This window comes from Lepus europaeus, chromosome X (genome assembly GCF_033115175.1).
Source record: "Lepus europaeus isolate LE1 chromosome X, mLepTim1.pri, whole genome shotgun sequence".
NCBI classification, from domain to species: Eukaryota; Metazoa; Chordata; class Mammalia; order Lagomorpha; family Leporidae; genus Lepus; species Lepus europaeus.
Window position 1 is genome coordinate 17,094,537 of NC_084850.1, and position 15,275 is coordinate 17,109,811.

Consider the following 15,275-nt stretch of genomic DNA (forward strand, 5'->3'; position numbering starts at 1 on the left):
TCTTGAACAAACACAGATTAAATCATGGCATCCAGGAAGAATCTTTCTAGATGCATATTACATGTCAGAGATATTATTGTATATTACTGATATGGTAGAATAATTTAAAGACGAAATACCAAAAAATTTGAACCAAAACCATATTTCTCTTTAAAATTCTATCTGCTATGTTGACAGAGGGCCAGATTGCTATCTCTCTGCCCTCTAGTGGCTAGGTGTTGTAGTAAGCATCTGCATTATACAGGAACAAAGGCAGAAGTAACTTTTTCCTACCTAGGACTCTGTTGTTGGCTAAACTGGTTGCTTTCTAATAGAATTCACCAATAGCAGCCAAGGCCAGCTTTGCTATGACCAAATCCATGTAATTTTAAAAAGAGTGTAATTTGTGTCACTCATTCAATATTTACTTATCATGTGTTTATTATGCATCTGACACTTAGGGCAGGCAATTATGAGTAGCTCAGAGTTTACTACTTCATGGATTTTTCATTTTGGTTAGAAACAATGTTTATTTATTAAATATCCACTTTTTTACAAAACTCTATTGGGTATTTTACATAAATAATTTCATTAAATCCTCACAACCTTGAAAAGAAGATATGATTTCTTGTCCAATTAAAAAATGAACAAACTCAGGTACAGAGAAATTAAGTAAATAAATTGCAAAGATATTATATGAACCCAAGAATTTTGGCTCCACAAATCATAATTTTTCACACAGAATCAATCTTAAAATGAAAGAATGTACAGAGTTTGTGTTTTAGAGTCTTTGTTCTTTTGATTGAGCAGACACTCATAGCATTTCAAATAATGTTGGAAGCTCTGTCTATAAACATATATATTATTGTTTTTTGAAACTTAACAATCAAAGAGAGAAGACATCCATTTTCTTCCATTTTCTATGCCCCATTCCACAAAGATCAGGAAATTATCAAGGTTTTTTTGTTTGTTTTGCTGATGCTAAAGATTTGCTGTTTAGCCCATGCAATTTTTCTGTGAAATGCATTAAGAACCTAGATACCCTAAGCTAAAATTTCAAAGAATCAAGATAAGCAAATAAATCATTGCCAAGATTTTACTTAATTTAAAACAATTTTAAATGATTTATTTTATCTATTTGACAGGCATAGTGACAGAGAGGGAAAGACACGGAAAGATCTTCCATCTGCTAGTTCACTCCCCAAATGCAGGCAACAGCCAGGGCTGAGCAGAGCCAAAGCCAGAAGCCAGCAGTCAGCAACTGCATTCGGGTCCCACATGTGGGTGGCAGGAACCAAAGTACTTCAGCTATCATATGACTGCTGCCTCCCAGATGCATTACTAGGAATCTGGATCAGAAGAGTAGAGGAATGGAAACTTAAACTTGCCACTCTGATGTGGGAGGCAGGCATTCCCCAAAGGATAGATTAACCTACTGTACCACAACCCTGACCCCAAAAGAATTTTAAAATTTATTTATTTAAATTTATTTGAAAGCCAGAGACAGAAATGGAGATAAAGACGGAAAGGCAGACAGATGGACAGAAAGAGTTCTCTCATTCACTGGTTCACTTTTCAAATGTTTGAAGCAGTGGAGGCTGGGCCAGGCCAAAGCCAGGAGTCTGGAACTCAATCCTGGACTCCCTCATGGGTAGCAGGGACTCAAGTACTTAAGTCATCTGCTGCTGCCTCCCAGAGTGTACATCATCAGGAAGCTGGAATCAGAAAAAGAGCTGGGACTCAAACTCAAGCACTCTGGGGAAACAAGCATCACAAGCACCCGTTTTAACTACTATGCAAAACATCTACTCCTGTCGCTGAGATTTTATTCATACCATCTTCTTAAGCATCTGAATATCCTATGAACATTTAATATTTGAAAACCCACTTTTTTCTCATATAAAGCTCCATTTTTCCATCTCCTCTAAAATGAAGTTTTTATGGATGAATTGCAATTGTATTAAATATAGCACCATGAAAAGTCCATCATTTGCACTGCTCTTTAGTACTTCACCAATTAGCAGGTATTTTTAAGATTGGTTACTTATTTGTTATTCAGTATGTCTCCTATTTCCTTTTACACTAATGAGCTGAGTAGGTTTTTCATTTACTGGTTGATTTTGAACAGAATGCAAGAAAGAGGGGAAAAAAAGAGAAAAGTCAGAGCAGGAGTTTTTAACAAGCTCTTCTTTCTTCTCATAAAAATGATTAAATTGCTGATGTTGTAATAAAAGGACAGAAAATGTCTCCAGGAAACCCAGTTAGCAGTTTAGCAAGCTCATTGCTTATTTTTCATGAGAATGTTCTGAAACTTCCTTTTCCAGCACTTGAAAGAAGCCCTTTGGCCTTCCTTTCTTTGATCAGGTATAGGAGTTTTATAACTCTAAAGCAACCACACTTCAACTTCTTTCTGCCAGGCTTACCCCTTCTTTCCTGGCCTATTTTCTGCACTTTTATAGGTCAATACTTAACCTATCAACTAGAATTATTTCAACTCTAAAGAGAAGGCTGGGTTTTTTAGTGCTTTTCCTTAAACCTTTCTCTCTCACCATACATTTGGAGAGACCAACTATAACATTCTCAGTTGTGGATTAATCATGAAAGTATTTTCTGTTGGATTATTGGATGATTAACTATTCTATGTAAAGGAACAAAGGAATTACATTTTATTTCTTTTACTATTGTTATGGTATATTTATAAGGTTTGATTAAAATACCTCTTTAAAATTCAGCTGACTTATGTGTATGTGTCTAAAATGTTATATCTGAAAAAGTTTATGTTGTGTTACTTGGTGTAGCAAGAATTAAAGGGTCTGATTTTGTAGCTGATAAACAAATACCAAGGAAGATTTCTAAATGACAAAAGTATGAGCATAGGCTGATGGAAAAATATGATGTCCAGGAATAATCACATTAAAGGATAATTTACAACAGATCAATCAGGAAAGTATCAATACTATTCTATTATTCACAGATATTGCAGTAAATAATCCAACAACATGAGTATTGTGTCAATAATCTGTTTACTTGTCTTCTTCCCTCACTGGCCAATAAGTTCCATGAGGAAAAGCATTTGATCTGTATAGTATGTGTCGAAATGTATATATATATATATATATATATATATATATATATATCATAGTAAAGTTTCCACATGCATTAATTATATGAAAAATTATAAAACTCAATGGTACATAATTAACAATCTTACAAATAATTCCTAAATGAAGTAGTAAATAGCAATACAAATAATGAAACTTTCAAGGTGCTATTATTTAGTATAATTAACACTATCTCTTTACTGTCAACATACTAAGTCAGGCTTTATAAGTGTAATTTTATGAAATTACAATAAGTATATTAAAAGTAGACAAATTAAAGATCCAGAATGAGAGAAAAGATGATTGCAAGAAGCTACCAGAAAGAAAGGTATTGAACAAACACAATAATGTTTTTTATCTTGATACAATAATTGGTACCAAAATAAGCCTCCCCTGTGTAAGACTGGACAAAATAAATAAAGCAATAATTTTTAGACTTTGGATAACAGACAGCTCTATGATTGAAGACAAATACTCAAGAACAGTACAGAGGACTTGAATCAAAGCAAAGAATAGAAGTCTCATTGGGGTCATTGTGGTGTAGCAGGTAAAGTTGCTGCCTCTGATGCCCACATCCCACATTGGTCCTGCTTTCTGGCCCAGATGCTCCACTTTCAATCTAGCTTGCTGCTATTGGCTTAAGAAAGCAGTGGAGGATGGACTCTGCCTCCCATGTTGGAGACCAAGATGAAGCTCCAGGCTTTGGCCTGGCTCAGCCCTGGGCCTTAACGGCCATCTGGAGAGTGAACAAGTAGATAGAAGATCTCTCTCTCTCTCTCTCTCTCTCTATATATATATATATATACACATACATACATATATATATATGTAACTTTGCCTTTCAAATAAATAAATAAATCTTGTTTAAGTCCCATTGAACTGATAAGGCAGAAATGAAAGTTTGGGGAGCTTGAAATGCCTGGAATGTGCAGGCTTGTGTACTGCAAGTACAGGAGCTGCATAGAGGTGGGACACCCTGGGTTCTGAAGACAGTTACTGCAATATTTCTTTTTATTTTTAAAAATGATTTATATTGGGGCCGGCACTGTGGTAGTGGGTAAAGCTGCCGCCTGCAGTGCCGTCATCCCATATGGGAGTCAGTTCAAATCCCAGCTGCTCCACTTCCGATCCAGCTCTCTGCTGTGGCCTGGGAAGGCAGTAGAATATGGGCAGATTCTCTGGCCTGTGCACCCACATGGGAGACCTAGAAGAAGCTCTTGGCTCCTGGCTTCGGATAGGCACAGCTCCAGCTGTTGCGGCCATCTGCGGAGTGAACCAGCGGATGGAAGTCCTCTCTCTCCCTGCATCTCCTTCTCTCTCTGTGTAACTCTTCAGATAAATAAATAAATCTTTAAAAATGATTTATATATTTATTTGGAACTCAGAGTTACATAGAAAGGGAAAGAATTAGAGAGAGAGAAAGAGAGGGAGAGAGAGAGATCTTCCATCCAATGATTCACTTCTACAGATGGCCACAAGTGCCAGGACTGAGCCAAGCCAATGCCAAGAGTCAGGAGGTTCATGAGTCTACCATGTGGTTGGCAGGGGCCCAAACACTTGGGCCATCTTCTGCTGCTTTCCCAGGCCATTAGCAGGGAGTTGGATCATAAGTGGAGCAGCTAGGACAAGAATTGGTACACATATGGGATGCTGGCGTCGCAGGGGGTGGTTTTCCTGCTTTGACACAAGAATTGCCCCACTGCATGGTTTCTTGACTGACCTCTGCAAGTGCAGGTGAGGGCCATGCTGCTTCCTAGATAGTAGCTGCTATGAGGTTGAGAATGGAACAGAGATACTGGAGGTCACTCAGCTCTGGAAAACATTGAAAGGCAGAATTAACCAAGTATAAAGCCCTCATTATCACTTCAATAATATCCTGAGCACCGAGCAGAGAAACCATAAAGTTTCACACACCTTCATAACTAATGCAACTGGGAAAGTATCCAATGATGGCTCAAATACTTGCATCCCTGCCACTCATGTGGGAGACTCCCATGGAGTTCCTGGTTCCTGGCTTTGGCCTGATCCAGCCCTGGCTGCTGTAGCTATTTGGAGAATGAACTGGCAAATGGAAGATGTCTCTTTCTCTCCTCTCTCTCTCTCTCTCTCTCCCCCTTTACCATCTGCTTCCCCTCTGTCACTTTGCCTTTCAAATTAATTCATGGGGCCAGCGCTGAGGCACAGAGGGTTAATGCCCTGGCCTGAAGCGCCAGCATCCCACATGGGCGCCGGCTCGAGACCCAGCTGCTTCACTTCCAATACAGCTCTCTGCTATGGCCTGGGAAGCAGTAGAAGATGGCCCAAGTTCTTGGGCCCCTGCACCCGTGTGGGAGACCCTGAAGAAGTTCCTGGCTCCTGGCTTTGGATCAGCGCAGCACTAGCTGTTGCGGCCAATTGGGGAGTGAACCAGTGGATGGAAGACCTCTCTCTCTCTCTCTCTGCCTCTCCTCTCTCTGTATAACTCTGATTTTCAAATAAATAAGTAAATCTTTTTTAAAAAAATTAATTCATTAATTAATTCTGGATTTACTCTAACAGATGAAAACCAAACCCTGACAAAATTTCTGAGAATATGATGTTTGGAAGCTGAGTTACACCAAGTAGAAGAAGCTTGGGAAATAATATGCAATTTTCATAGAATCTTACATAATAAAGTATAATCTTAAAATATTACAATTTAAGACAATTTGCCGGTTATTGGAAATAAAACCTTTCCATATAAAGATAACTGAATCTAAAATGTTTTAAATGTGTCATAAATAGAATCAGCTACCAATTAAAAATAGTAGGAATGCAAAGGAATAGGAAAATGTGACACATAGTCAAAGGGAGAAAAGTCTGGAGAAATTGACCCATTGATGATACAGACTTTGTATTTAGCACATAAATGTTATCTAGCAGCTATCATAAAAACATTGGAACAACTAAAGAAAATTTGTTAAAATGATTAAAGGAATGGTGTAGACATTTGGCATCTTGGTTAAGATGCTGCTTGGTACACCTGAATCCCATACTGGGTGCTTTGATTGGAGTCCCAGCTCTGCTCCAGAATCCAACTTCTTGCTAATGCACATCCTGGTAAGCAGCAGTGATGGTTGCTTGGTCCATCCCTGCCTGTTGTGGGCATTTGGAAAGTGGTCTAGACGATAGGAGATCTCTGTCTCTCTCTCTCTTTCTTTATCTCTCTGCCTTTTAAATAAAAAAATTAAGCATTTAAAGCAAAACATGATATTAGTGAGTGAAAAGATAAAGAATCTTAGCACAGAAAGTGCAAATATAAAAACTGAATTTCTAGAAGTGAAAAGTGCAATAGTTAAAATAAATAATTACTATGTGGACTTAACATCAGATTGTGGTTTGAAGATCACAGAATAATGACACAGTGATTTGAACACAGAAAACAATATTATCCAATCTAAACATAGAGAAAAAGAGATTGACAAATATAAGCAGAACTTCAAAGATCTGTGGGATAATAGTGAAAGATAAATCACTATTGTAACTGTAGTCTCAAAAATAGGTGAAGCTAGTAACAAAGTAAAGAAAAATGTGTAACTAATGCTCAGGGACAGATGTTTAGCACATCCATTTGTAACATTGGAGTGCTGAGGTTCCAGCTCCTGACTCTAACTTCCCACCCTTGTAGACCCTAAGAAGCAGTGGTGATACTCAAGTAATTGGGTTCGTGCCATCCTCATGGGAGGCCTGGATCACATTCCCAGATTCTGGTCCTGGCCCTGGGTTAGTCTCTGCTGTTGCAGGCTTTCGGGGGTAGGGAACCCTAATGGAACAGTTTCTCTCTCTCTCTCCCTCTCTCCTATACACACGCACGCGCGCACGTGGACACACGTGCACATAAGAAAATTAAAATGAAGGAAAGTAATGATCAAAATTTTCCCAAATATAACATATTGGATGTATCCTGGTTCTCAATACCTCCCAAACAATCAAAATAGATCACATTATAATCAAATTACTGAACCAAAATAAAGATAAAATCTCGAAGGCAGCCATAGTATAAAACACAATTACACAGAAGTAGCCATCATTAGAATTGATGATGTCTTCCCATTAAAAACTATCTTGGCCAGCAGACTGTGAAGTATCATATTTAAAGTACTTGAAAGAAAAAATAAAATGTTTCCACCTGGCTATTTCCAACAAAATAGTCTTCAACAATGAAGATAAAATACTCATATATTTTACAATACATAAAACTGGTATAATTTGTCATCAGACTTGTAATAAAACAAATGTTGGGGGCAGGAATTTGACCTGGTAGTTAAAGAACTGCTTATGATACCCATGTGCCATATGAGAGTGCTCAACTTAGTTTCCCAGCTTCTAGCTAGTGCACATCCTGAGAGGCAAGTAATTGAGTCCCTGCCACCCACCTGGGAGACTAGATTGAGTTCCCAGCTCCTAGCTCTGGCCCTGGCTCAGTTCCCGACTGATTGTCCCAGCCATGGCTGTTGAAGGAATTTAAGGAGTGAACTAGCAGGTAAGAGCTCTGTCTCTTTCTGTCTCTCTGTCTCTGCCTCTTAAAAAAAAATCCTAGAAGACTCTCACCCGGCTAATGGGGAATTGTATCAGAAAGGCTGAAGCTGGGGTCTGGGCTGTCAGTGAAAGCCTTAGATGGGAGATCTGAGGTTTCAAAGCCACTTGTTGGTAATCGGTTTGAGGCTCCACTAGCCTTACATAAAGCTGCCAGAAAGGCTTTGAGAACTGTCAACAGAGCTACAGAAAAGTCCAGGAAGATGAATGGACCCGTCAAACAAAAACAGTCAAGCCTAAAAGATGACCAAGAAGTACGTTAAAGCAAAATCCTCTGTTCCTGTCTCAGATGACACCTATTCAGAAGTAGAAAAATTCTTTTAATTAAATCCTCTAGATTTTCAGAGTTTTGACCTACATGAAGAGCACCAGGTCACACAACTCCCCTTGGATGTAGTGCCTCTCATGATCCTTGATAAGGAGAAAGAACTCGAAAAGCTGTTACAGCTGGGACCCTCTTTGCCTATAAAGATGTCTTCTCTACCATGGGAATCTGATTGGTGGCCATCTCCTTTAAGCATTCTTTTCGCCCTGTGTATTATGACATTGATATTTAAATATCTTACTGCTGGGTAGTTTGTGTGATTTGTAATAATAAAGCCTTTCTTTAATGGATATTTTTAAAAAGCAAGAAAGAAAACTCAAGGAAAACTACTTTTTACTCATTAAACCTGTTAAAATAGGACAGATTGACAACATCAAATATTGTCAAGTGTGTGGAGCAACTAGATCACATATACATGCTACTTAGAGTGTAAAATGATGCAACAATCATAGAAAACAGTTTGGCAGATTCATATGAATTTAAATATACACTTACCTAATGACTTAGCTACTTCACTCCTGGATATTAATCCAAAAGAAATAAAACATATGTCCATACAAAGATTTTTACATAAATGTCCATGACAGCTTTGTTCATAATAGAACAAAAACTTGGAAATAACTCAAATGTCCATCAGTGATTGATTGAATGAATAAATTAATTGCAGAGTCTTACAATGAAATTGTACTTAGTGTTAAGAAGCAACATAAATAAACCTCAAAGTCCTTATCTTAAGTGAAAGAAACCAGATAGAATAGTGCATACTGGATGACTCTATTTTTATCTCATATTAAACTAGCAATTCTATCATTGATAGAAATCAGCAGTTGTATAAGATGATAGGGTGCAGGCACTGATTGCAAAGTGTATGAGGGGACATTCTGAGTAATGAAAATGTTCTATATTGAGATTTCTGTAGTGTTACATAGGGTATACATTTAGCTAAATTTCTTAAACCATACAGATATAATTATGTAAAAAGTATGCATCAATAACTTTAACATCAAAAGTTTCTGAGCAACTGGTATGTTACTGTACAGGAAGAAAAGAAATAGATAAAAAGGAAAAGACCCTTGGTAAATACTGCTATGGCTTTTCTTCTCTGCTCCTTTAAGGTCACAGAGAGGAATAGAAAAGAAATTTGGAGATGTAGGCCAGGGAGGGAAAGACAAAAAGACTCATTTTGATAAGGAGTCTTTGAAAGTGTTCATGGGTCTTGCGGAGTGGCTTAGCGGGAAAGCCGCCACCTGCAATGCCAGCATCCCGTATGGGTGCTGGTTCAGGTCCTGGCTGCTCCACTTCCAATCCAGCTCTCTGCTATGGCCTGGGAAAGCAGTAGAAGATGACCCAAGTCCTTGACGCTCTCTCTCTCTCTCTCTTTCTCTCTCTGCCTCTCCTTCTCCTGCTGTGTAACTCTGATTTTCAAATAAATAAATAAATCTTCAAAAAAAGAACTATATGGATGATTAAAATAAAGGAAGTGTTCATTATATATAGATAGGAGAAGTAGCTGTCTCACAATATATGGGCAAACAATCCAAGGATGACATACAGCTATAAGCAAGAAGCTGAATTATGTTCCCAGAGAAGCATAAAATGGCAGAGTAAAAACATAGAGTAATTTAAGAATTCCTGGAAATATGTATACAGAGACTGTAGCTACAGTGACAGAGGATAAAAAGAGAAAGCTGTAAGAGAGGCTAAGAGATGAAGGACTGAATACCTCTGGGAAAGATTCCCTTTCTGCTTTACAGTTTTAAACTCATTTTCACATAATTTTGCCTTTGGCATTACAGTGCTGCACTCTGCCAATGCAGTATCCTGAGGAAGTTCTCAGGTCACAATTTCTGATCCAAGAAAATACTGCCTTTGGCCTCCCTGAGCCATTCAGCTTCCAAGTTCTTTCTCCTTTCCCCATATACTTCCTGGCACGTACTCATCTCTATGTCTCCAAATGTATTTCTAACCACAGTCCACAAATGGTTTTCCCTCCTTCCATCCACTTTGACACTGCTTGTGCCCCAGCCCTCTTATTCAAGCTATAACAACTGCCTCACAACTGAATCCATTCTTTAACTCCAGCCACCTTTTTTTTACATACCTCCCACATGCCTGCCATGAGGCTCAGCTTCATAGCCATGTAATCAGTGTAGTTGCAGAAGACTCTATGCTCAGAAAATCCCTGAACTGAGGGTTTAATCCTCTGAAGTTGTGTGGGGCATGAGCCTGGCCAGGCCAGGCCAGGCCAGGCCCGGCCCGGGTGCCCCCGCCCGAGCTGGAGCCAAGTAAGATGGCGCCCAGAGGAAGTAAGATGGGCGGAATCCAAAGTTGTTTACCACTAAAACTAATTGGCTGCGCAACAACAAGGGAGGTAACAAAACTAGTAACAAGTGTATAGACATAGGGCTATTCCTATAGAAATCCCCCCATAAGGTGATTTTTTAAGTGATTGGTTGGTCCTTAGCCCTGCCCCAATGACTCTGCAGTTTTGTGTTATAAAAGGTACTATTATGCAGAAGGTCCTTGCTAGACTTGGCTCCCCACTGCGTCTGATTGTCTCCGGGACCAGGAGGCTGGGGAACGGGCGAGCGGCGCACTTACCTTTCCTCGGACCCAGTCCATCCTTGTACGGGTGGACTAAGACCCAACATCTGGCGCCCAACGTGCGGCATGAACAGTTACTTTTCGGCCGAGGCTAAGCAGTCTCTCAGGGTAAGTGAAAACCTTAGTATGGTTTATGCAGTTTCGTCCCAAAAGGACCTGGCCTTAAAGGCCTTACGCTATATGTTAAAAAGTGTCTGGGTAGCTGTCATAACCTTGGCCCTTTGGATTCAGACGGCCAATCTCTTTTCTTGGAACACTTGGTCATGGGTGGAAAAACTCACCCTTAAGAGGGAGAGACACTTTGATACCGCCCTTAAAGCATCCTTCCACCCTGATGCTATAACCCTAGCTTTGGAAGGCGAGAGGGAGAAAGAGGAAGTGCAAGACTTGGGAGAGCCTAAAGCCTCAGAGGAAGATGGCGGGGAGAGAAAATGGGCTAAGTTTGGTCAGGAATGCAGAGAGCCTGTGGAGGCAAGAACTGTTGAGGTAAAAACAAAAGTAAAAATCGTCCCACCTAGCCCATCCACCCTAGAAGGGCCGGGACCACCCCCATACCTCCCCGGGGCAGAGGCGGCCTCCCCCTATGTAGAGCCACGGAGGGAGCTTTGTGATCGGGGCACTTATGATTGCCCAGGAGGGGAGAAGAGAAATGAGGCGACCTTTGCGGAAGCTTATCCGGTGGACATAAAGCAGCATAGGGAAGTGAACTCTGGGCCAGGGAACCTGCTGCCTCAGGCCTACCCTGTTAATTTAGCTCCAGGCAGCAACAGAGCTCTGGAGTGGTATCCCTGGGAAGCGAAGGACTTAAAGGAGCTTCGCAAGGCAGTGGCAGAAGACGGGCCAAATTCCCCCTGGGCCCAAACTCTGCTACAACACATAGCTTATCAACCATGTGTCCCCGAGGGCTGGTTGGACGTGGCCAAGGCAGTCCCCGCGAGTTTCCAGTTCATAAAGTGGTGCGCCTTCCTTAAGGAGGAGTGCCGGGTGAGGGCCGAAACTAACCGAGTAGCCCAGCCAGCTATCCCTATTACATACGCTATGCTGGCTGGGACTGGGATGGGGGAAGGGTTCTCTACGGGGATCCAGCAAGCTGCGCTGCCTGCTCCATACCGTGAACAAGTGAGGCAGGCAGGACTTAATGCTTGGTACAAGCTGGATGAGGGGCCCACCGAATCTCCCATCGCGAGGGTGCGATAAAAGCCAGGAGAGTCATTGCCAAATTTTGTAGCTAGGGTCAAACACAGTCTCCGTTGTAAGTTGCTGGCTGGGGACCTTCGGGATCAGTTTGTTAAAATGCTTGTTTGGGAAGAAATGAATGCTAATCATCTGAAGGCCTGCGCTGGCCTGAGGGAGGCTCATAAATCCCCAGAGGCAGTTAAAACTAAGGTGGAACTTTCAGGTGTGGCGGCAACCCCTAAAAGCCCAACACTGCCTCAACGCACTGCGCCTCCAATTCCGCCCATGTGGCCACCCCTTTATGGTTATTCCCCTCCCTTGAATCGCCAGCCGCCATCTTGTACACAGCGTGCCTACTCAACCCCACAGCCAGTCCTGCTAGGCCCCTACGTGTACAGTCTTCCCTGTAAATGGGGGACCATGGCTTTTCTCTGCACTCTCTTCCAGTCAGTGTAGCCTGTTGCACCCTTGCAGGCCACAGCCAGATACTCTAGGGAGACTAGTCCTTGGGCTGCTTTTTTCCTCTCCATTTACAATTTAATGCTGTCCTCACTAGGAGGGGGAAGAAAAAAAAAATGCCTTTGGCTACCACTGGCCTTACCTAAAAGAACAAAAACCTCAATCCATTAACCCTTTCCAACCTAATGAGTCTTTATTTGCAGTTAATAAGACTTTTTCTCCAGCACTACGGAAGTCTCTCATTCCCTGCCGCTTTGTTTCAGATGTATTTCCCTGTCCTAAGCAATGGGCTCCCATGCTGATGACCAGATCTTTTCTGTGCTGCTGTAGTTAACTTATCTGAGAGTTTGCACGTGTCTTGAAGGTTTCGTGTTTTATTGGATTTGCTGTCTTTAATGTTTGAGTGATTAACTAACTCTGATCAGATCTACCCCACAGCCTTGGTTAAAATACTCAGGTTATACGTACTGGTTTTTGGATGAGTGGTTTGACTCTCTAACAGTTTAAATTCTCAAATGGAGTCTACCAACTTTGGGACTTCCAGTAGGATCCCTGGAACTCTCAATGGATGGGACTCTAAATTTGTTAAAGTAACAACTGTTTGAGTCAATTCAAATTATGCAAAGTATATTAAAATGTTGTGAATAATGTCAGACCTGTGCTGTATTCATGTTTTTTGCTTTCCAGCTAGAGTGGTCTTATAAAAGTGAGAGTAAATTCTGTATATACAAGCCCTTATATTGTTAACTAAAGTAAGCCAATACAGATTGGTTCAAAAAATTAAGTTAATACCAAAGCCCTTCGGTTTGCTTGGTAGCTCACTTGCTCGGTTTTATGCTTTAAATTTGTTTCTCTTAACGATGAAGATCTTTTCAAAGTTGTAAACATGTACTAGTGTCCATGTTTACTGTCCAGGAGGAGTTAATGGTATGGTATTCATTAATAACTCAGTGTCTTATGTATTGTGTACTTTTCACATCTTAAATTCGATAAGAGAGACTTTTTGAGTTTGTTAGCATGTATTCTCATAGATTGTCCATACATGACAATTCAAGACTATGTAAAAGTAACTACAGGTATAAAGTTTCAGAAGGTGTGAGCAAGTCATGAAAGGTTTTAAAAGGTTTACAACTTTAAAATTGTTTACAGAGTTTTCTTTAAGTTATGTGCTAATGCCAAAATTACATTGACCTAAAGTTAAAGTAAAAAAATGTGTACTAATGTTGGCAAATATCTGAAAATGGTCTCAATCGTAAATCTTGGAATCTGTTTTTACAAAAACCGTAATGTCTATTTTAACAGTGTCTGCTTAATGGGTTACTCTGCCATTTCTAAAGTTAGGTCCTTTTTAGCTCTGTTAAATAGTTCTGAGTTATGTGTGGATTTTGTGTGCTAACTCTTATGTTCAAGGTGTTTATTTCTGGTTTCCAAGGTAATCTAGTGTATACTCTACTGTCTCTGTTAAGTTCAGATTAATAAAAAACATTGTTAAATATCGTTATAATTAGATCTGCTCTAAAAGTGTTAAGATCACCCTGTCTAATGAAGGGTTATCATTTCAGGATGTTAAAAAATTCTATTCTAACCAGATACTCTTAAGTTCTCTTGGCACCTTTAACAAACTTTCTAAAAATCAAAGTTCTAAATTCTCTAAACTTTTGGTATCTCCAAAAGGGCCCCTGGAGATGTCAAAAGATATGTCTCTCATCTTATAGAGATAATAACCAATAATAACCAATTGGGATGTTTAAATTAAAAGTGCTGCCAAGATGTAAAATGATTCAACACTCTACTAAAATTCCTCACAACCCACAGGAACAGGCTATGGTGGAAAAAAACCATCAATGCCTCAAAAAACAGTTATTAAAACAAAAAGGGGGAGTGGCTACCCCCCATCTACAGTTACATAAGGCCTTGTTCACCATCAATATTTTAAATTTTTTGAAAGGGTCAAGGGAGTCAAGGTTCCAAAAACATTGGGGACATTTAACCCCTAAACCTCAGAGATGGAGAGACCCTCTCACCCCACTCTGGAGAGGGCCTGACCTGCTGATTCAGTTGGGAAGAGGATTTGGCTGTGTGTTCCCCTTAGGGGAGTTGACTCCAATTTGAATACCGGCCAGAAATATCAGGCCTATGCCCGATGCAAGTAACAACCCACCCAGGGAGCAGTTTGCCCCTGAGGGAGATCCCCTTGTCTTTCCTCTTCCAGAAATGGATGGAGATGGAAATCGAAAGGCAGGCGATGATGTGGACACTACTCTTCGCTGTGATCCTGAAGTGCCCAGCCCAGTGACGGGGGATTTGATGACCCAAACGAGATCATCAAAACACTTCAGGAGGACCTGAAAAAGACGAAGAGAACTCCAAGAAAGCCTCTTTTGGATAAGCCTTAATGGACTCTTTCCCTACCTCTTCTCTCTTCTTGGACTGCTTCTTGCCCTGCTTTTAATCCTTGCTATTGGCCCATGCATAATGAATAGGCTTATACAGTTTATGCAACAGCGCATAGAGGCAACAAGGGTAAGACAGGTTGAGGTTCATTACCAGAGGCTGCTAGCCATAGAGGGCTACGATCCCCTGAACTGGGAAAGCGCTCCCGGTGCTCTCCACATTGCCAATGACGGGTAAGATTCCAGATGGACCGGAACAACCTAAGACAGGCGGTGGAGAAAGCTCACCACGCCCCCATAATTACAAGTCACGCGACACCCCAAGACGGGTAAAGCACCCAGCGTCCTGCACCAACCTAAGACAGGGCTCATGGCCAAGCTGCCTGGGTTACCAATGACGGGTAAGGGCAAGGACGGCTGGGGGCAACCTAAGACAGGGACCGCGTGCTAAAACAAAAAGGGGGAATCTGTGGGGCATGAGCCTGGCCAGGCCAGGCCAGGCCAGGCCCGGCCCGGGTGCCCCCGCCCGAGCTGGAGCCAAGTAAGATGGCGCCCAGAGGAAGTAAGATGGGCGGAATCCAAAGTTGTTTACCACTAAAACTAATTGGCTGCGCAACAACAAGGGAGGTAACAAAACTAGTAACAAGTGTATAGACATAGGGCTATTCCTATAGAAATCCCCCC

At 41.0% G+C, this 15,275-nt stretch overlaps 1 pseudogene; it reads left to right on the plus strand.

Annotated features, from left to right (window-relative positions):
* The window catches only part of LOC133752489 (securin-like), a 135,312-nt pseudogene that overhangs the window by 76,848 nt on the left and 43,189 nt on the right, over positions 1-15,275 (plus strand).